The sequence below is a fragment of the Lagopus muta genome, chromosome 4, assembly GCF_023343835.1.
Source record: "Lagopus muta isolate bLagMut1 chromosome 4, bLagMut1 primary, whole genome shotgun sequence".
In the NCBI taxonomy this organism is placed as follows: Eukaryota; Metazoa; Chordata; class Aves; order Galliformes; family Phasianidae; genus Lagopus; species Lagopus muta.
The window spans coordinates 8,710,816-8,734,280 of record NC_064436.1 but is presented as its reverse complement, the minus strand read 5'-3'; the positions used below and the strand labels follow the sequence as shown (position 1 = coordinate 8,734,280).

Here is a 23,465-nt window from a genome sequence, read left to right as displayed (position 1 = left end):
TTTTTAATATCTCCTTATGTGATTTATTTTGTAACATTGGTGATGTGATACATTTCTCTCAATAGAGACTGTTGCAGTTATGTAAGTATTCTAGAGCAGGGCTCTTCTGAAAAATATATATATTTTTTTCTTTTAACAGCTGTTATTCGTTTTAGTATTAGTTTTATATTTTAGTATTAGTTTTTTCAATAGTTATTATCCTTGCTTGCTCTTCACTAATGTTGGTCTTTTTTTTTTTTTTTTTTAACTGAAATATTTATTAAGCAGGCATCATCTGGATAAATGTGAAAGATGGTATTTTCAAGAAATAGGTTTACTTTCAAATCCAGTGAGTACAAAATCTTAACATTTAGTGAGGCTTTATTTTTGAAGCAGTGTAAAAGAAAATGTTAAACTGGAGAGGACTGTTTTTCATCAGTCTTTGTGTCAAGCTGTGGAAAGCCTTGAATTCTTATTCTTTAAACTAAAACCCATAAATCAGTCAAGCAGAATTTACAGATCAGTCCAGATTTACTCATAAAAGTTAACAATGTAATTTTTACTGGATGCTAAAAATCATGAACCTGATAGAGTTATCCAATTTATGACATGACAATTTCTCCTCTCCCTCCGAAGCTATCCTGTCACACAGGTAAATCTCTCCTTTAACTATAAAAGCAAACCATCTTATCATCTTTTCCTATTATGTTTCCTCTCTGTCCTAGTAGATTTTCTCTTAGGTATTTCCCATTTAACATATCTATTCTATTTCAGATCTAGTATTGTTTTCTTGTATTACCTTTGAAATGTATACTTTTCATTTCAGATCTAGAGCAGAATGCATATCTCTGTACAACCAGATCTATGACTTTGTCTAATTTTGAGACACTATCATGCCTGTATCAACCCTGTTATTAGAAGCATTATATTCTTACTTAGTTCCTCAATACCACCAAAAGTAGGGTTTTCTTTAGTTTAGAGTTTCCTACTGGAAACAAGTTTTTAAATTGATAATTCACTCATAATGGGAAAATAATTACATAATCAGAGAATAATTGGGAAAAAATATTTTTGAATATGGTATATTTAGAAATAGAGATATTGTCTGGAATATGATCCAGACTATTGTTCAGCTCTCAAACATTGTTCCCTGTAACCTGATTTTATGCTATTTTTTCTCATTTTCATTTCTGGATATTAAACTGTATTAATCTAAAAATTAAATTCACCTTTCCCAGGTAAGGTATTTCATGTTGCAGACCTTATATTCAGATAGACATGAGAAAAAGTAGAACAAGTTTTTATTAAATTATAAATATGAGGGAGTATTTCTTGACACATTGGCTCTATTGCAATAAGATTCATATGATGAACATTTTGATCACGTTTTATTTCAGATTGAATTCTACCATATGAAAATAGCTAAGTCAAGTCATACATATATATTGTGTATATATTTATACATAAAATAAAAAAATAGGATGGATCTGTGAGTTTCTAGACTATGTGAATTGCTGTTTATGATGTATCTTGAATAAAATAGCATGATATGGTTGATGCATCTACATCTACGTAGTTTCTCAAACTGTTTGGCAATGTTTAACATAACATGTTCTTTAAAAAATCTCCTAAAATTTCAAAGACTTAATGATAAGGACAATTACACTGGCTATTCCGAACAACTGTTGTAATAAGATGAAAGGTAGGAGAAGGTGATGAGTTATGATTGGGTTTACTTATAGGCATACAGTAGTAGGATATGAGACCTGAACTGTGTGAGGGAAAGGCAGTCACCAGTAAATCTACAGATGAGCCTTCAAAACTCTGCTTAAGATTCTGAACACAAAAGATATTTTAGTGTTAAGAGTAAAAGTGAGACCAATTGCCAATGAAATTAAAATTGATAAAAGCAAATTAATATTCTTGAACATATAAATGCAAATAAATTAATATTATAATAAAAGTAGTTTTAAGTTTATAAATACTGGTGAGCTTTAATTTATCTATTTATATGTAAGATGAAACGTTCATCCGTTTGACAGATCTGTCAAACCGTCAGTTCAGATGCAAAGAGAATGTTAAGCACATGCTATGATGAACAGATACAGAAACAGAAACCATCCAACGTTTCCAGTATACATGCCCATGAGATAACAACACCTCAATACTGGGCACTGGATCCTACATTTTGAAAAGGAAACGTCAAAAGTGTACAGTAAGAACTATAAGGGTTGTCCAATTGCAGGGTTGCTTTTATATCCAGAGAGAATATTTGGACCATAAATCTTCATCCTGGAAAAAAGAAGATTAATTTAGGTAGAGCACGGTATATACTTTTAAAGGATGTTTGTTAAGGAAAAGGTGAAAATCAAGAGATTGTAATCCATGTAATAACCACATCAAATGAGGCAAACAATAACTGGATGTAAAACAAACACGCTTATGAAAGAGTAAACATGCTTAAAACAAACAAAAGTATTTCCTCACAAAGCAATGGAATTAAATTTCATGATATATTTTAAATGCTAAAATTTTAAATGGGGTAAAAAATAAAAACCTGAATAAATTCATAAAGACCATAATTATAATCATCCATTATATAAAAGAGAAATGCTACTACACAAGTGTCTGAAAGGTGAGAATGTTCACTAAGACTAGTGTGACTGATGACTTTTTCTTTCTGTTTTTCTACATGTCCTTTAGGCTTCAGTGGCCACTTGGTAACAGGATATAAGGCCATAAGTACTTTTGTTCAAACTCTATTGTTTGCACCTAGTAAGATACAAATAAATATTTTTTTACCACTGTATTTTAAAATCTCACGTAAAATTAAAAATGATGATCCTTGACATCAAATTTGAATAATTGCTAAGAAAATATGTAGAAATGTTTGGCAGCTCTCTGGCAAACATGTTATATGAATCCTAATATTTCTCATTTTGTAAATATTTTCCCATGAATTCCCAGTATCAGCCTCGTTTTTTCTAAATTATATATATTCCATAGCATGTTTCTGAAAGTAAAAGTGTTTCATTATTCCTGCTGTCAGAAGTAAGCCTGGGTTTACAAACTTTTAGCCCTGGTTACCAAAATTAATATGTAAATAATAAGAACAAAGGATTCTGTAATTTCTAATATCTCTGATTTTTCTTCTGCACATTCTTTTGTGCACCTACCACAATTATCCATAATTTGACTTCAGAATAAACTAAACCAAGAACTGTTTACAACTGATAGCAATGAGCATTGCTGCATTCAGCATGGGAGACCAGATCTGAAACAGTTTCACTGACCATCTCTTACCCAATTTTGGCAAATGATTGATTTTTCTTCTTCTTCTATTTCACCTAAAGTTTCATTACCTTTTGTTTTACATTTTTCTGTTTGTTTGTTTTGTTTTGTTTCTTTCCATAAAGATTGCTGACTTGTGTCTTAATATTTCACTATACTGCAATCTCAAGGATCAAAGAAGTCAATCACTGCTGGAGGTGTTGGTGTCCAAAAATGCTTACAAGTTAATTTTAAAACGGTAAGATTAAATCCAAAGAGAGAAATATACGTCATTGTTGTCATAAAACATTTCCTAAGCTTTTCTTACTTTGTACGTAATTCATTCGATTATCTTATGTGCAGAATTTTATCAACTATGAATTTTGAATCTTGCAAGGAAAAATAAGTTAATTTTCAAGACATCTTGTTAAGATATCTTTCTTTGGACTGAGCATCTGGATTAAAATATAAATATCTTTATTATCAGGTGAAAATATCACTTCTCACCTTCTCACTTCTTACATAGGAAGCACATTTGGTAGTAACTGTTAGTAAGCAGAAAACAGGTCTTGAGTTTTGTAGTTATCCAACATTTCTTTGTATTAATATACTATGGAGTTCATAGATCTTGCCTGCTAAAACTTCTGGAGCTATTATTCTTCAGTTGTCTTTTACTTTGATCGACATAGGCTGGAAAGTCTAAATAAATAATTGAAGTTTTTTGCAAGGTTAATTTACTGTTAAGACCAATATGTGCCTTGCCACAATGTTTGAGTGGTAAGTTGCTTTTGTTCCCAGTTATTCTGATCTACTTAAATGCATGGATAAGACTTGTCTCTCCACTGCTATCCTCAAGCATAGCTATTCCATTCTGCAGAAATACTTCAACTATTCTTGATGTATTATTTATATAGGCTAATCTTTCTAAATCAAAATATTGAAGCATTTAGTGTTGCACTGTAAAATTTGTATCAACTGTTACCTTTGCTTAATGTTTTTAGCTTATGACGGTTATGAACACAGAGCTGGCTGATTAGGCAAAATTTGAGGTGCTTATTCTTTAAGAAGTTTGAATTGCTTACAAATCATATTTTTGATTATGCTGCTGAGGGTCACACTTAGAAAGTTGAAAATGTGATTTACACAGCAATGAGCAATCACGTTAATTCACTCATTTAAAACTTGTTCAGAAACAAGAAGATGAAATAGGGAAATATATACAATAAGGCTAATTGTCATCAGCTTCTTAACCCTTTCAGTGCCATAACAAAGTTAAGTGCACTTTTCCTTTAGTGAATTTTTTTATCCAGGTGTACTGGTAGAAGGAATTCAAGTGATTAGTTGAGGACATCTGCCTTTTTGGCTGGCAGGAGATGGAATCTTTGCAGTCGTACTCTATTGATAGTGCCCCCTTTTGCCATTCATTTTCAGGCAAATCTTTTTATTCTAAAATCTATTCTTTAATTAAAACTGCTAAGAAAAAGCCACAGTGTCTCATGGATGAATGCAGAATTATTCATGGGCACAAATTCATATCTTAGGTATTAAAACAGAATATCTCCTATCTGTGCATTCCTTCATAATTTAAATATTACATGTTTCAGATGGACTCTTTGACCGTGAAAGTCTTTTTTGTGTGCCAAAGCTGTTGAAACAGATTTTCTCTTGAACATGAACTTTCCAAGAATAATCAGTTTTGAAGAAAGAAAAATTGAGGAAAGGGGAGAAAACTGAAAAATGTATCTATCCTTCTGTTTCTTTGTTTATAGACATTTTTTGTCTCATCAGCTTTATTTTACGCTAGGTAATGATTTGTTATCATATAATCTTATCACTGTAAGCTTGGATGAGCAAGTAATTGAATGGAGCAGGAAGCTAAGTAATCCTTTGTAGCTGTGTTTAGCACCTCACATGAGAAGTTCCTGCTCCTGGAGCATGCTTAATACTAGATGAATGCTATGGTTGAACAGCACAGTTCTGCAATTCGTCTTTCTTCTGTGGATGTTGTAATAGCTCTTTTTACTGTTTTTGTTTCAAATCAAGTTTCAAGACTAAATAATATCTAATTCAGAAATGACTAGGGGGTTGTTTTTTAGACATTTCGACATTTTAAATGTGTGATCTATTCCTGTAGATTACAAAAAAAAAAAAAAAAAAAAAATCTTCCTCTTATACATCTGCTATCTTATAAAGTACGTAGTGTCATCCTGTAATATAGCATGTTGAAAGATTCCATCAATAAACTCTGAACCATCATTTTTACAAGTCTGTATGAAGAAGGGACTGCCCTGATAAGTGCTTGTGACTTTGCACACCAGTGTTCTTCAAACTGAAAACTCATTTGAGTAGTCTGTGTGTTCCTGATAAACATGGTGAATTCTAACACGGTAATGTCATCAGCAAATATTCTCTAGCTGGAAATAAATGAACAAATATAAACCACCAAAGCAACTTCCACACTAACTCTTCTCCTTTACCTATGATAGGAGCAAGTACATTAAGAAAGACAAATCATAATTCTTTCACCTTTCTCCTCAAAAGTATAAATAAATACTAAAAAAACAAATTCAGACTTTTAGTGATGGTTGTATAACACACAATATCTGAAGATGTACCTTCAAAAAATCCGAGCAAAGAAAAAACTGAAGTCAGTTTTCACTGTGACTAAAGATTATTTGATATCAGTGTAAATATCAATCTTAATTTAAAAGGAGATCGTGACTCATGTATTACTGTGGAGTTGTCTGCTCCTACTGACACATCTAAATATAATGGAGAAAATAATTCCATGTATTCACTAGGAAGAGATAATTTAACCCAGAATTCCTCTTCAGCCTTCTGAATTCATACATTCAGATGGCTGACCTTACAATCTTGAAAATGAAAATTATGTCTTCTCCCTAGAGCTGACATATTATTTTATGGTTCTTTCCAACATTCCTGCTTAAGCACTATCATTCAGTAATGTTCTTTCTTGGAGTTTGATTCATTCTTCAAGCTGTAACGAGCAGATACAGCCCTAAGTTTTTGTGGGTTTCTGTCTGTTTTTATCACACATATGACAAATGAGTTATTACAAATAAGTAAAACAATATTAGGGATGCATGTTACAAGAAATCCGTACGAATAATTATACAGAAACAAAACTATATGTTTTCATACATGCACTTTTAAATAAACTCAGAAAAGATATTGGTGCAGACATTTTCTTATCTGGTAAGAAAATCATCTCCATTCCAAAATCCTGAAGGGATAAAATTGTCTATAGAATTTGCCCTTAATCAGTAGAAATCTGCCCCTCCTAAATCTCAATAACTGTTTAGGGTAATCTTCAACAACTGAGCGCCATCAGAGTTTGTACTAATGGTTATAATGTAGAGTCATCTAACCGATACCTTATTGCTACTTATCTAACATGGGCTTGAAATGAGGTGACATTGTAATAAGTTAATACAAATTACTTGTATAACTTTCACACTGCTTCTAGGCTGAGGCAAGCAATCAAAGGAAAGTTATTGTCTGCTTTTTAGAGATAATCATAATGTGTTCCATTTGATTAAATATGGCTCATTGTTAAAATAGTAGAAGAAAATGTCTAAGTGGTTTTTATTCTCCACCCTGTCTCAAACTTTCTGGTAATACAAAATTACTTACCTGGATTTAAGAAAATAATGGTATTTATTTTGCTGATGGAAGAAAAAGAGACTTCTTTCTGACTCATGAACACTTGCTATTGTAACATGGCCTAACTATAATTTGCAGATGTGTGCTAATGCCTATTGGTGTGACTTATGACACATCCATTTATAATATAGTAGTATGTCTGTAGACACTTTGTATTTAATGATAAAGCAAAGCACTGTCATAAGCACAGTTTTGACTATTTCCTTGATTCCTCCCTCATTTGGATCAGTGGGAAATAAAAGACTGGAACGGTACAGTTGGATTAAACGATCAGAGAATATACATGACAAGCCCTTTCTACTGTTATTTTTGCAAAAAGATTTGACAGACAAGTTTTACATGTGCAAGCAGTCTCTGAAAGAAGTGCAAGATAGTCTTTCAAATTTGTGGACATGCAAAATTTACTATTTATACCAGAATCAAGTGAATAATTTTCACAGAGTGATTTATTCAGTGTATTTAGTTGCTTTTTATTCCGATGGAACAGACTTCAGTTCCCCCCTAAATTATTATTATTTGATGATTCTTCCTTTTAAATTTTACCTTAACTTGTAAGATCCAACCTTAAGAATGTGCCTTCTGCTGTCTTTTACTTTTCAAGCTCTGCTAAGTGTTTGGTGGGAAAAAGACATAGGAGATTTTGTCAAAAAGAAACTGCTCGTACAAGCAGATCTAGAATGGATCTTCTAACCATTAGTCAACTATTCTGCATCTGTGAAGAATTATTCTTGTAGAAAGTCTTAATCAGGAAGTCTTTTAAGTGTTACCATACAGCGCCATAGAATACCCTGCAAATGAGCAATAAGATCTCTCTGTCTAAAAATGTGTCACTGAAAGGTAGTAATGAAAGCTTTAAAGCTTACATTAACAGAAGAGTACGTTTTTTTGTTTTGTTTTGTTTTTTTAATTATCTGTATAAAGTTTTCCATCCTTCTCACTAAGACAGTGTTTCAGAGGAGGCAGGAGTCTGTCAGCTTGCAGTAGTAATTTCTTTTTGTGTGTGTATGGACTGGCATTCCTATTAATAGAATAAACATTTCAGTAGCCTACTCTGATAACCTTGATCAGCAAGCATGAAGGTAAATTATCTATTTGGATTTTGAATATTTTTAATTACATGTGTAATTTTATCACCTTCTAGAATGTAACATCTTTACTTTTAGGGTGTCAGAGCCCTGGAATGAACTGCTGAGAGAGGTTGTGGATTCTTTTTCTCTGGGGATATTAAAAACTCACCTGGACACTTTCCTGTGCAACATACTGCAGGGAACCTGGACTACACGGTCACCAGAAGTCCTTTCCAGCAGGACAATTCTGACACCACGGTGGCCATTCCTCTTGGTGCTCCAAGAGAGTCTAGAAATTTAGGACATTATAAAACTTAGTTGTGCCTCTGGCAGGCAAAAAACATGGAAATTTAAAAATCTCAAACAATTTGTTACTTAGACAAACCTGTAAAATAAAAAAAAGCTCCTGAAAGAAACATAAAATGTGAGAAAAATCAGTCTGTAAATGAGAGATACATGTGGAAAAACACAGAACTGAATCGTTTCTTGAAAAATTTATTTGTAGTTTCAGAATATTATAATCAGTAACAAAAAACACTCTTTTTTTAAATAAATACTTCCTTCCTTTTCAGAATCAGTATTAAGTAATTTTCTCATTTTTAAGGTCCAAATATTATGCTTGCATAATGTAAGCCCTCTTTTAAAAGTGGGATTCCTACAAATCCCTAATACAGTAAGCATTCTTTTTTTCCTAAGTATCCTTCCTAAGGCTTGACTTGTAATGGAATCCTAAATCCTGTGACTATTAAAGTTTGTACCTAATTACCTGAGTAAAAAATATAGCGAGTATGATGTGCTATTTGTTGAGTCTGTTAAAAAGTTGTATAGTTGTGTATAGTGAAGCCTACTCAACAGCACTCTCAGATAATAGAACTCTTGTTCCCACATGCTCAGCTCTAGCTACATTAATCCAGGATGTGGAAAACAAAAGGAGCAACAGGTAAATTAAGCTATAATGAGCAGTAGCCTCTGGGAAGAGTGTAGGAGGTGGGGTTACTACATCTAGGATATCATGTATTGACTGGTTTTTTTAAGTGTCCTTTTCCCTGGGTAGGCTTAATTTGAGTGGTTATCAAGCGTCAGTAATAGCACAGAAGTCTTGGATTAGACATTGCTATTCACAATTTAAATCCAGATTAGAAAATTAATTTCAGATTTTGAGTGAGTAGTAGGTGAGAGCAGGTTCAGCATGTATCAGAGTTCTTCCACAGAAGCTGAGTAACTTACACTGGTTTATGCCTGCTTTTCATTTAAATTAATTCTCAAGAACTAATAAGTCATATTAGGTTTATGCTGACTCATTTCTTTCATTGTACAGAATACTCTGACTCAATAATTGTAGCTTGAAATACCATAGTTAATTTTAGTTCAAATACTTTTTTTTTTCTGAACTGCAAGTTGATGTTATTTCCCTTTTTCAAGGGAGAATAGGCAACTTCTTTTTCAAGAATAAAATAAGGAAATGAAATGGCTCACAGAAAGAGTTTTAAAAACACTTATCAAAACAGTTACTGACTCATAAAATGCTTATCAAAACTGTTTTTCAAAAAATAAAGAAAAAATCTCCAAACAAAATGAAAAAGAATTTTTAAAACATATCTCATTTTTACTGTTTTCAGTAGCTCACAGGGAGATCTAGAAATATTCTGTCCAGTTCTTTTTCTGCTCTACATAGCATATGTGTCTTTTAGCTCTGTAATTTTCTTCCACAGAATCTCTTTCCCTCTCTGCAGTTTAATGACTCCCAATTTCCTTTGTTGTACCATCTGGTTCAGTCCATGTCTCTGGGGCATTATTCCTTTCAGACACAATGTAAGTAATAACGCCATGATTAATTTTTGAACTGTATGTGGCATTTTACAGAAGCACTTCTTGAGCAGTTTTATCAGTGGAAAATAGGGTTACTTGCTGACAAAAAGAAGAATAAGTAATGAAAAAGCACAATGTCAGTTATTTTTACTACTTGAAGTATTCTGCAAAATTCAGTCTTCATATACTGGTATTCACAGCTGAAAGTATTAGAATCAAGTAGAGCTCATAAAATACTTAGAATTCTTGTGTAAGAAACTTCCCAGTTCCTGTATTACAAACCCTAAGAACATTCAGAAAACAGAGTATTCTTTGCTTATGGCCTCCATGACCTTCTATTACCATCACTCAGACAAAAAACCCTGAGACCTCTCCTTTAACAGTTTTTCAGAGACTTGCTGCTATACCTGTTCACTCTGTTTTGTGCTCACTTACTCTCTTACAGGTTTCTACTTTCTCTTCTAAAATCCATTCTTCCCAGAAAAGCAAATGAATTCATCACAAAATGAGCTTACCCAGCTGCCAAATTGAATGCTGGGGTGGAGTGGACGAGAGACACTTTTTTGTCTGAGTTCAGGTACTTAATGCCTCAGCTGCCTAACTGCATAGAGGAGCTTAATCATAGAAGCATAGAATCACAAGGTTGGAAACGACCTATAAGATCATCTAGTCCAACCGTCTCCTCATCACCATTGCCACCACTAGCACTAAAATGGTTCTTTAATGGTTCTTTACATCTTCAATGGTTCTTTACATCTGCCCTAAATTACAACTGACTGCTAACACCCACCACTGTCAGCAATTCATAACAATTTCCATAACCTATCCATAGTATTAAATATTTAATCAGGATTGTAATAAATAAGTTATGCACGTGAGTGCACACTTACTGTACAGGAAATAAATAGAGAGCAAATAGACTTCTAGAGTGATTCAGTGTTAAAGAGAAACCTAGTAAATTAGGAAAATTCGATCCTTTCAAAGTAGCTGTGAAATAATTCAAAAAGAACTGAAATAAAGTCATACTGAATCATAATAAGAGACTTTGTAATTGAAAACATTATTTTTTCACAATTACATTACACCTAAAAACTTTGCATTACTTTTAGTACATTATGCTTCTGCTTCAATCACTAGGTATTAGATAAGTCACTTACTTGCAGTTGCCAGTTATTACTTGAGATAATTTCTTCACACTCATCATACTCTATTTTTCTTTTGCTATTATTCACTTCTGTTTTCCTTTGCTGAATCTGAACAGTGTGTTTCATTCCTTCCAAACTGTAGACTTTAACAAATCTCTAATTGAATATGACATCCTCAAGGGGTGGATTTATATATATCACTTCAGGAATTCAACAGGATGACTTGGCAGGTTTGTTTTTTATGAGGTATGAAGTTATATCAACCCCCAGGAAGGAAAGAAAGTTAGTGCGGAGGCAAGGACTGCAGGCATTACACTGTTCAGAGACGAATTCCTGACGGAACTATTTGCATCAGCTAGCTCTTTAAATCATTCTGTGGTTGTAATTAGATAATCATGGCCAAAATAATAAACCTCAGAGATTTTAATCTCAAATTCTAGTCCAAAGCTGAGTCTCCACAGTGCAGCAAGAGGCTGTTTGGACTTATTGACCTGCCTTAGTTGTACATTTACCTCCAGAACTGAATCTTTAGCTTTCTTAACACTGCTGAGCAGGTAAGCATGGTTGTCAGTCAAGGGCTGAGAGTGACACAAATGGCCTCAAAGAAGACAGATGCATTTATTACCCTGTATTACAATATAATATACCTTGATATCTCTTGCAACCTGCTATAGAATCTCTCATCATTATTTCTATGACATGGTTTGTCTGTCAACTAATCTGACAGATCATTTTTATTGTTTTTGAACCAAATTTTCATGAATGCTAATTTATCATAGCATCAAGCCACTTGTTTAACTTTGAACTATACATAGTTACTGAAACATGTGCCTTAGCGCAAGCTTATCTTTGAGACTTAAAATAATATTCTGTATAACATTAATAGGATGCCATTACTCTTAAAGTACTTATTATGTCTTTAAGTGATTTCAGTAGATGAATACATAGACTAGCTGTGCAAGATAATGAAGGATAATGAGCAGATTAGCAGATTTCTGGTCTCTCATTTTGTCTGAAGAACTGCTGTCAGAAAACATTTAAACTTTCTCAAGCTTTACATGTATGTATCATTGCTTCAAATAGGGTCTGTGTTGGTGGGCAGGTTCAGTAGTGCTGAACAGAAACGTACCTGATGAGTTTACTGTTCAGACTTAGTATATATCTCGTGAACATTATTTCCTCTTACTGACACTGGTTACTGAAAGCAAGAAACCATAATTCCAACAAAAACATGAACACAGATAAATAATTCAAGGGCACCTGCCATCTGGAGAATAGTTAAATGTATGTGACTTACATGTGGTACTAAATTATTATTATTTGTTTGTGGTACTGGGTATTAATAATGATATTTATCTTTCTAAATGTCAGATAATTACGTTACTGTAAGTCATGATTTTACAAAAAAAAAAAATTGAACATATTCTAATAATTTAGTGTACATATATGTGATTTTAACATAACCAATAAAGTCAGTTGCATAGAACATATGTTTAGTAGGAAACATTGGCCATTACTTCATTTTCAAGCATAGCTTAAGATTTTGACTTCAAAATAGGGTTGGCATCTCTGTTCCATATAGTGCAGAGTAACTGTAGCATTCATACTTGGCAGAACTGTCTCTGCCATTTCTAGAAGACTGTTTACCTTTCTGTCTCTGCCATTTCTAGAAGACTGTTTACCTTTCTGTCTCTGCCATTTCTAGAAGACTGTTTACCTTTTTTTTTCTTTTTTTTTTTTCTCCCTGAAAGTAACATTAGCAGCAGGTTGGCTTTAAAATTTTTCCATTTCGCTGTTCCTGTTACTACTGCCCACAGATACTGTAAAATCCACACATAACTAAACACATACCCATTCTGGCGAGTAGTTCTAGGTGCCTATTAAAAATTCAAGCAACCTAAGATAGCAGGCAGTTATTTTGAAACTGCCTTCATGATTCACCAGACTTCCTTTGTGCAAACTTGAATCAAGGGAGTATACATGGGTAAAATAAAGCAGAGTTGAAGGTTGCAGAGAACCTTAGTCAGCTGCTTTGCTTAGCAGCCATGTAGGGACCTGTATCTTATAGTTTTGGACTGCTTGTCATCCTCTTGAGACCACCAGTCAGTTTCAAGGGATTTTCACAACACATTTGAAAGTTGAAATGAGAGAAATTAATGAAGTGTTTTGTTTCTCTTCTTCAATAAATTTGAAATAAAAAACACTAAGTTCAAAAGTGAGTGGAAATTGTCTTTCCCCTTCTACTTGAATGTATCTTTAAGATATAAGGCCACAATCAAAACACTACTAACTTTTCCTTTTTTTGTATGATTATTTTCATTATTCTGCAGATTAATTTCCTATGGTAGTTTCCACGTCTTTTGGAAAAAAAAAAAATAATAATTAAAAAAAAAAAAAAAAAAAAAAAAAAGAAAGCAGATTAAGCTTTATCAATACTATTTTATCAAACTTTTTTCTAAGAGATCTGATGAGAAACTTGTTTTGACCTTCTTTTTTTAGACAGTTAGAAGATGATAGTTCTTCAAAGGACTAGCCTTTTGTTATTAAGTATTTAGAAGACTGAGAGATGGTATAAATCTCCAAACAAACTCATGTCATATCTTTACTTTTAGTCAGATTTCTACCATCAAGAGTATTAGAAAGGGTATTTGCAGACTCTTAGAGTTACAGCTTGAATTAGCTAAGTTAAAATATGAATCTCTGTAGGATAATAAATTCTTAGATTATCTTCTCAATATTGGCAACTAGACTTCCTTTTAGAAGGAATTATCCCCAAGCAACACTTTACTTTTTTTTAACCTGAACCTTCAATGTTTCAGAACAAAAGATAATTAGAACTGGTGAATCCCCATAACAAAAGAATATCAGAGGTTATGAGTTTCTGATGAACTTGTTCTTTACTCAACTTCTTTCTGTTGTCCCCAGAACAGAAAAGAAAAAAAAAAAAAAACACGTCTTTTAACTTGGTTGGAAATTTTTAGTCATTGCATTGTTGTTTTTCAAAGGAGTAGAAGCAAGAAGATCTAGATGGATAAGCATATTAAAAAAAAAAAAAAGAAAAAAAGAAAAAAAGGACAGAAGTAAAAGAAAACTAATTTCCTTGATCAAATAAAAATTCTTGCTCAGTAGCAGAAAGAAGCAGTTTATGGATTTTCTGGAACCTTGTATTAGATGGATTTCTTCCATCTCTGCATAATTGAAAGAAACAAGCAAAATATTTACAAAGAAAAAGAAAAAAAAAAACCAACGTTTTTTCAGGCTAGTATACCTTGCAAAGAGGACTAGAGATTTAGAGATGCAACATATATATTTCCTTTATATATGTAGCATTAATTCATCCCTGTCTTATGAAAATTACATTTAAGACAAAGGACACTTAAAATTTAGGTGCTTTATTTAACCCTACACTTTTGTTCCAGATATTGACATACTTTCTACATCATCTTAACTCAATATTGTTTTTGATGTCTGAGTAAAAGTTTTCTCTATCTATAAAAAGACGCAGCCTTAAAAATAAATAGACATCCATATACGACTCCATACTTGAGGTAAATGAGTAATATCCTTTTTTGTAAAGCTTGCCTGATACTGAAGGCTGGGTGATGATTTCATTCATTCCTTTATCATAACAGGTGAAATAACTGTTTCTTTTCTAATATATGTAAATGCCTTATCTGTGATCCTATTATAAAAGAAACCTAATAGCACTGAAACTACCTAGAAAAGTTATAATTTCTTGCTAGAAACAAAAGAACATACCGTGCCTGTATAGTACTGAATTGCAACTATAACATTTATGGTAGAGTAGTGGCAAATGTCGTTCTTCAGTTTACAAAATACTCCATGTATTTTGCAGCAGCTGCACAACTGATATTATTCTACTGTTCTTTACCTTGAAGCCATTATCTTGTCATATTTAGTGTATTATACTTAGCATACATCAAGGTAGGGAGAAAGCAGAAAGTCTTTGAATTGGATGTGCTTCCTCCTATGAGTTTAAAATGCTATGAAGTTAAAAAAAAAAAATAATTAAATGAGCAAGATTTCAAAACACTAGAAGGGAGATTTTTTTAATGTTTCACCAAAACTGTCTGCAAATTCTTTCATTGCCTAAGGGAGATAGTTAAAAGAGTACTTGAAAACTAGCACTAAAATGAATCAGGCTTACCTTTTATTCTCTTTTTTTTCTTTTTGCTCTGAATTAATAGGCAGAGTATTGCTTTTTCTGTGGGGTATTTATATTGGAAAATTGCACACTATTGCTAATACTGTTGTTTAGGGCTTCACTGCTAGGAAAATTCCTTTACTTGGAAGAGTCAAATATCTGTTTGACTAGTGAACACTGTTACTTGTTTTACCTCTCTTCTCTCTTGATTATTTTTAAATCTTATTAGATGAGAAAATTCTATAAAGCCTCTTTTTATTTTTTTTTTTTTTTTTCGTTAGAAGCACCATTGGAAATGGAATATTTTCTGAAGATCAGCATTTAATGAATAAACAAAGAACAGCATCTATAGATCACAGGAACCCTTGGAACATTATTTGTATTACAGATGTTTTCTAAACTGTATTCAAATTTACACGTGCCTCTGTTGACGAAAGAGAAAAGGTGTTTTTAAGAAAATCTTTTTTTATCTTCATATATAACAGCAGATTAACAAAGATCTGATGGACTCTGGGAGCACTGGAAGCTGTAGGAAGACTTGCTTATCTTAAACAAGAACTGCTTACATCTGCTTTCTGTTTGACCACAAGTCTCAGTGTGTCTTAGCCCTGGAAGGAGTACACACACACACACAGTATACACTATATATACTGGATTCCAATGAAAAAATTCCAGTGCTGAAGACTAAATGCAGTTAGAATAAGAAATCCGAAACTTTGTTTCTTACACTGATTGGTGGGGTCAACAGGAGAATATGAAGCTTCCATAGGAGCTGCTAGGGCTTTCTGCTTTTAAAGGGGAAACGGGGAAAAGTGCAAAACACATAAAGTAATGTGCTCAGTATGATGTATGAACTTAGGTGATGAGGAATAATTCATAACCAATGAATTCATAATATCTATGCTGACATTTGGACATAATAAATTAACAGAAAAGATCTCTATATTGCTGTGCTTAGGTAGACTTTGCACTCACTTCTTCAAGCTTCTTCCCTAGGACATACCCTGACACTTGGAAGGACTGTAAGGACTGCTATCTGCACGAATAAAGCAAGCTGCATCTTTGACACAGGTTACGTATATGTCTTGTAATGTAACATTTCTTGCCCCTTAGTGCACTGTTACTAGCCCCGTTCAGACCATTTCCTGTACCAAACCCCCTTTGGCAGCTTAACATCATGACCTTTTTCTCAGTCTGGGCATGGGTATGCATGTGCCCTTCCTTGCATCAGGAATTATTTTCTCTTCAATATGTGGTCCACTAGTAGTAAAGCACCCTCCTCTGGAGTGATTGTGAACTCACTTAGCCTTTGTTATGCTGGAGACATCCTGGTAAGGAATGCCTTCTGTGGTTTGGGTGCACTGTCAGAAGTCTGTCTTTGTCCTCGAGTCATATTTAACACCCATTCTGCAGAATTGTTATTCTGTGGAGTGATAATAAAACAAAAAAACAAACAAACAAACAAAAAAAGCCACAAGGAAAAAAAAAAAGAAAAAAAGAAAAGAAAAGAAAAAAACCCACAACATATTGCAGTCCTGTTGTGTTATTTAGTCTGAGAGCAAATAGGAGCTTTCCTGCCCACTTTGTTTCCTGGTTTTGGATGTGAGAGTATGAAAGGATGTTTGCCGTTCATGTTTTGGAGTGCTTTTTTGTTTGCTTGTGTGGCACCGTGTTTCATATTGCTGCTTTTAGAGTATTTTCCCTGAAGACAGAGAAACTCTTTTTTCACTTTTCATCCTCTTTGCCCACTGAGCTGATAGAAGTGGTCTTTATGTTGCTCTGCTGCTGCACTGCATTACATTTATCATTAAGGAGGCTGCATGAGGCCAGATATCTAATTAATGACATTAGAAGGGCACAGGTTGAGGGAGAAAGGCAATACAGTTTTTGATGAGGTCAGGTTAGTGATTACATCTAATGTTCTTCAGGCAACTTTTCACTAATCTATGGGAGCAAATCCCATATACCTATAGGAGAGCAGCAAGCAGAATCTTGTAAGGCTACAGTACACAATGTTTATAGAAATAACACCATGTTTTTTCTTGTCTAGAAGAGTACACCTACCTATTCAGAAAACAACAAAATACCAAGCCTTTCAGACAATATTATGGTCAACATGGTTTCTGTTTCTGGAATTCCACTTTATGCTGCAAGCAACATGTTAAGACAATGTCATGCTGAACTGCACAGAACATTTCAAGCTTTTAAGGAAAAAAGGGTGATTCCTTTTTTTTCATTCTTTTTTTTTTTTTTTTCCTTTTTTCCAGGCAATTTGCATTTGTAGCTTGTTGCCTGCTTTTTCTTTGGAAATTACTATTCTATGCTCTGCCTAAATGAGAAATTAAGTTGTTAAAAGCGTTACTGTAGAAAAAAAAAAAGACATTTTACAAAGATATGCTTACAATAAAAAGACTTTTAAAATACATAGATCCTAAAGGGTGAAAAGAAAGAACTTTCAGGATTTGTTGCGGAAATTAATTTCAGATAATTTTACCTTTACAAAATGAAAGACTTTTAAATGATTTCCTTGCACACAACAGAAAATTCCACTGTTTTCTTTACTTAACAGCCTATACTATCGTCATTCTCCTTTTTTATTTTTTTAATAATATTAGAGTGCTCAAAAACCACATTCTCTATAATGTTTTCTGTTTTCACTGCGCTATTTCTACAGAGAAAAGCATGTACCAAGACAGACCATAAAAGCAATGGCAAGGATAGCAAGTGACCTGATTTTCACCTATGAACAGCTGCTGTGGTGAGATTGCTAGATGGGTACAGGTGTGTCTATTTTACCTGGGCAAATGGAAGCGGCAGCTTTTATTCAAAACAGTGGTTACAATTTTGAGCACCTGGTGAGAGACTAACAAGCAGCATACAGAAATTGAAATCACAATAGATTTGTGTTTATATGCACTCCTTACAAAAATAAGAAGAGCTACTCTGCAACTGCAAGGGTAGATTTTGGTTTGAACCACAAAAACCAGCCGGCAAATATTTAAATTTTTCCTTCCCTAGGAAAATTCCTGTTTTGTGGTGGAGATGGAAGAAGGTTATAGTAATCTGAATGATGTATGTACTGCCTGAACAGATTTCAAGCAAATGAAAGCGTTCCTAATTCCAGGTCCTTCAAAAAGAATTGTTAGCTTCAGTATTTATATTTCTATAGCTGTTGCCCATGTTTACATGAACGTAAGTTACATTCTACCATTCTGTCCAGATCACTGTGGTTTTGGAGCTGGAGTTTAGTCAGACACATTCTTTCTTAAAAGCACTGGCCACCTTCTTTTGCATCTGTTTCTAGTTCCTTTATGCTGATAGAAGTTCTAGTGCATTTGCCTTTCAGAACCGCACAGACAGTACCATCCTCCCTGTGCTCTTTCCTATGCCTTGTCATGGTTTTGTGTAATTTCCACCCCACATCAGAAGTCAGGTGGGAAGAAGCACTTCTCTTCATAAAATATTCAAAGTACTACCAAAGTGTCGTGGATTTCATCAGTGAGACACTGAAAAAAGTATAGCAGGCAGAAAAGGCTATGGGAATGGCTTATTGAAACAGTATGACATAATGTAAAAATTGTCAGATGGGCCACCAAAATGGTAAGGTAAAGCAAAAGGACATACTTGCAGTTTAATTTTCTCCCATAGTAAATGATGCATGTGTAGGGCAGGAATAAAATAGAGAATTTCTTCCAAATAGCCAAGCTGCTTTGCTGTTGCACAACTGGCTTTCTCCAGGACAAACTATGTATGCAAATTGTCTTTTTGGAAATTTATTCAGTGTTGTCAACTGCAAACAAAGTATGATTTGAAAAATGGTGTGAGTACCTGTGACAACTTGAAGTACCTAAACTGACAGCTTATGCCTTGTTTACTTTTGGCAACTGTCTGTTTACATGAGAGAATCCAAAGCCTGTCCTGAATGGCAAGAGTGTTTGCATCCAGTATTTTGCTCCACTTTAAGTTGAAGCATGAACAAACCAGCGGTTTGCTACTTTCTCCTGCATGTAGCAGGATGTAATACAGACACAAACACTTAAAGTTTTTATTTGAAAAATGCTGCAAAAGTTATAGAGTGTCAGTGAAGGGTATCACTTCTGTCCTAGGTCAGTGCAGTAGGAAGAAGGAACTAAAAGCTATGAGAGAAAGCAAAAGTAGTTTTTAAATCTCCACAGCTCAGCCTGAGAGAAAATCCTTGTGTAGCCACAACCTGATTATCCCTGAGTGCATGAATAATCTTGGAGATACACAGCTCTGCTTCCTACCTACAAGACCAGCGTTCTCCTGTACTGTACTATAAAGTATGATAAAAATGAGCCAAAAAAACAAGCAAAAGCCTCACGTTTCTCAGTAGACCAAGGGGAGGCTCCTGTAATTATCTAATGTAACTATACGACAGATGAGTAACCTATGTATCTGTCCTGTTGTCTTGCATTAAGTTAATAAATATTCTATGTACTAAATGAGTACTATGTTGCAATTTATGTGTAGGTGGGAGAATCTAACAGGCAGTCAAGTAAAATAAAACTTTTAGCTATTTATATCAATTTAGATCTACTTTTCAAAGTCACAAGTTACGCTTCTGAAACAGAAGTGATGTCTAATGATCACCGTGACCAATAATGCTATCATAAGTTTCCTCTTGTAAAAACGGTTCAGCTGAAAACTTCTAGGTTTTTCCACTATATACTTTTATAAGTTTGGATTGTGTAAGGAAAAGAGCAGCCTAATTTTGTACAGAAAGCAAGATATACTAGTGCTTTGGTTATCTAAACAAGAAAGCTAGAATACTAGACAAGGAAAGTTAATACTTCTTTATTCTTGGTTTAACCGAGGAAGATAAAAAGATAAAGGGGACAAGGGAAAGGAAGGTTTTGCAGGTACCAAGTACTCATAAATTCTTTAAGCAGCATAGTTGAAAGAAGGTAGTGGGAAAGGTCTAGTTAATTCTTTTGCATCGGGAGGAAAGGAGTTCTTAATGAGTTTTGTTTCATAAACTCTACTGATTCAGACTAGGACAATTTAAGAGGTCATCACCCTTAACTGTCCATCACATTCATTGAGTGGCATTTACAAGTCCTGAAACTGGCTGAAGAGCAGAGAGTCTGATCCTAAGGTGCTGCAATTTAAAACCCAGCATATTTATGCAGAACATCATTGATTTTAGTCTGTGTTAATGTATTGATCTACGTACTACCACAGCTGAGAACTCTGATTCGTGATCCCTATTGAATTTCACAGTTTTTAGGAGCACAAGTCACTCCATTCCAGACTTAGATGTCCTGAACAGCTTACTTAGAGTATATCCAGCTAGCACCCCTGTACATGTGGGCTTCGTGTTTTTGTGTGTATTTAGGGACCTCAGTAAAGCCTAGTGTTATAAAAGGTAATTTGTTACACTTCAACACTGACAAATCCTACACATCGTATTCCAACAGTAATGATAACTTACTGATTCCTCCACATAGTAAATTTAAATCCATAGTATGCGTCTATTTGGAAGAAAGAATTCTAAGTGAAAAAGACACCAGATTTGAGATGCTGAAATATTATCAAGACAGTTCACACGTTATTTCTTCATTTGTTTTCTGAAGTATGACATTAAGAACATAACTACAAGATAAGTAAATGTCTGCCTTACTATAACAATAAAACTACAAGAATTTTCTGCACCTAAGGACATAGCTGCTTTGCTACAAAATTGCATTACAGATGGCCTGAAAATGGGTTAAGGAGTACTTTTTTTTTTTAAAAAAAAAAAAGTTCTGTTGCATTTAAATATGGACAGAAAACACTATATTACTACCTACTTACACTGTAAAGCTAAATATATCCATCTCATTTATATAAAGTATTCCAGAAAACTCCAAGTTGATTTTTTCTGATATCTTCAGAAATACTTGAAAAACAGATGGGAGAACAGATATACATTCAACATGAAGTAAACAAAACAATTTGTTAAGCATGTTCTCTTTGACCTCCATAGGCCATAAGGGTCCTCTGTGACACTTGAACTCTAGTCGTATATTGTCATTGTGAAGTTATCACTGAAGGAAAACCATGAGAAAACTAATTGTAGTCTAAACATGAATTTTGGCAAGCAGAAAGGGGTGGAAATACTCATAATTGAAATTTATATTAATATAATTCTATTCATTCAATACTATAATGTGTTCTCTTTTTTATTCAGTATACCTGAGAACAAAAGAAGTTCTTGAACAAGTTTTATTTCCTAGAAAACTCTTAGTTTTGTAAAGAAAGTGTTTCTTAGAACGACTTACCTTCCTCTTTTAAGAAAGAAGGTTCAGTTTTGTTTTGTTTCAACTTTTTGCTTTTTGTTCAACCTCTGTTGAACAAAACCCATGAAGAGTAATGATACACCTCAGTAACTGGATTGTAGGGACAAAAGATGAGCTCTTTCATACTTTTACTCTATTCCTTTTTTATAAACACACTCTCTTGTTGTTGCCTATTATAACAACCATGCCATTAAAATAATACATAATTTTTCTTGAAGATATTCCTGGCTCATGCTGAAATATTTGCAGTCTTTAACCTAGCACGGCATGAGTTTAATTGAAAATAATACTATATTTGCAGTTAAATTAGAACTATATAGGTACTCTTATTTCAGATTTCATGTATGAAAACTACTTCCTCACTTAAGAAAGAAGATCATCAGAAGCCCTGCAACAATCAGAACTCAAAAGCAAATATCAGAAAAACCTATTGAAATACAAGCTTCTACTTTTAGCAGTGTGATTTCAATGAAGAGTGGGCTTTCTAAAGGTGTTTTCTTTAAATCAAAGTTTCTCACATATACTTTGAAATGAATAATCTACAATTTTTTCTTGCATTTTCTTACATCAAAAAAATCATATTCATTATATCACAAGTAGGACATCATTAGTATTGCAAAACAAAACAAAAAACAATCAGGCAACAACAAAAAAAACAACTTCTACGTTTTCGAAGTCAGATGTAAAGCCAAGAAAATCTAGACAAATATACCACTGTGAGTATAAGGTAAAGTTACTTTAGTTATCTCAGTGAAAGCTCATGTAATAAGCAGTGAGTGAGGATGTGCTCAGACACAACAGCAGTAATCACAAACCTAAAAAACCTACTTACCTTCAAAAGTCCTATAAGACTCTTAGATGAAACAGCCTCAAATCCACTGCCAACCCTTAAATGAGCTCTGGGAAAGGATGGAACCTGACTCCAATCCTTCCTGTCATTCAGGTGTACTGCATGAACCTGAGCTCCCCTAATTAGCCCTGCCTTCCCACCAGGTGTTCCATCACTGGATCAAGTCATGAAAACAATTCCACAACATCTTCTATCTTTAACGTAAAAATTGACTTTGTTACTTTTCTTTTAAATCAACCTCCACATTTTCATAAGAAATGAGCTTTTAAAATCATTTTTGAGTATGAAAATGTTTTCCTCTTGAAATATAAAAATATAACACAGGGTTTTTAGAGAAAACAGGAATTCAGCAGATCTGCTGGGGAACAAGTAGAAACATATCTGGAGTATTTTCTGTTGTCAGAAGACAGTGTGTAACAAGCAGATATAGAAGAAGCAAACTCATTGCCTAAAATGCTAAATGCTCTTTTACACCCATTTCCTGTAATCTCTTACTCTTTATTTCACTTTCTAATTTTTGTGGAATTTTCTAAGAAAGTAAGTTTTAAAAGTGAAGGAATTAATGAGGTTCAGTTGATCAAGTATTTGGCTCTCTTCTAATTCTGGTTCTGAATGTTCACCTCTAACAAAATCTGGTCATTTCTGATAGCTAACAGAAACATGACAGAATATGGTAGTCTGGCTTGAATGGATGCAACATGGTATTAAATGAAATGTGAACCGGTCAGCCCTGCAGTGAAATATCCAGCAGCTGGATGTCTCCAGATAGCAACTACTGGTCTGTGAGAGTTGAATATTTATTCATCTAGTCATATTCTTCCTTCACAATTTCGCTTCTCTACCCCATATGTAAAGGAAAAATAATATTCTGTTATACTGATACTATTTTCTTTCTAATTCATCCAGCAGAACAGTTTATTTTATTAATTATTCATTATGGGGAAATCAACTATGATTTTGATTATTAAAAAGAAAAGTAGACAAAATATAATGTTAACTCACTTGCAAGCAGAAAGTTCAGGGCCTATAGAATCAAACTTTGTTTAGTGAATTAACTCTCAAGATCTAAAACTTCTTCAGATACAAAGGGCAATGATGAATTGTTTTAAACAAGAACGTAAGAACAATAAAATGTACTGACCTATGCACAACTCTCCAGTTTGCCAATCTCAACTAAGCAGAAAGATTGCCAAATTT

The 23,465-nt window shown here is 33.7% G+C and overlaps 1 long non-coding RNA gene across 1 annotated transcript; it reads right to left on the bottom strand.

The window, feature by feature from the left end:
- Positions 1-1,107: 1,107 nt before the first annotated feature.
- Positions 1,108-22,345, bottom strand: LOC125692154 (uncharacterized). The gene is made up of 3 exons (XR_007376495.1): positions 22,251-22,345; positions 8,170-8,289; positions 1,108-2,271 (listed from the first exon to the last, which is right to left on the bottom strand). It is a non-coding gene; the product is annotated as an uncharacterized LOC125692154 (long non-coding RNA).
- Positions 22,346-23,465: the final 1,120 nt, after the last annotated feature.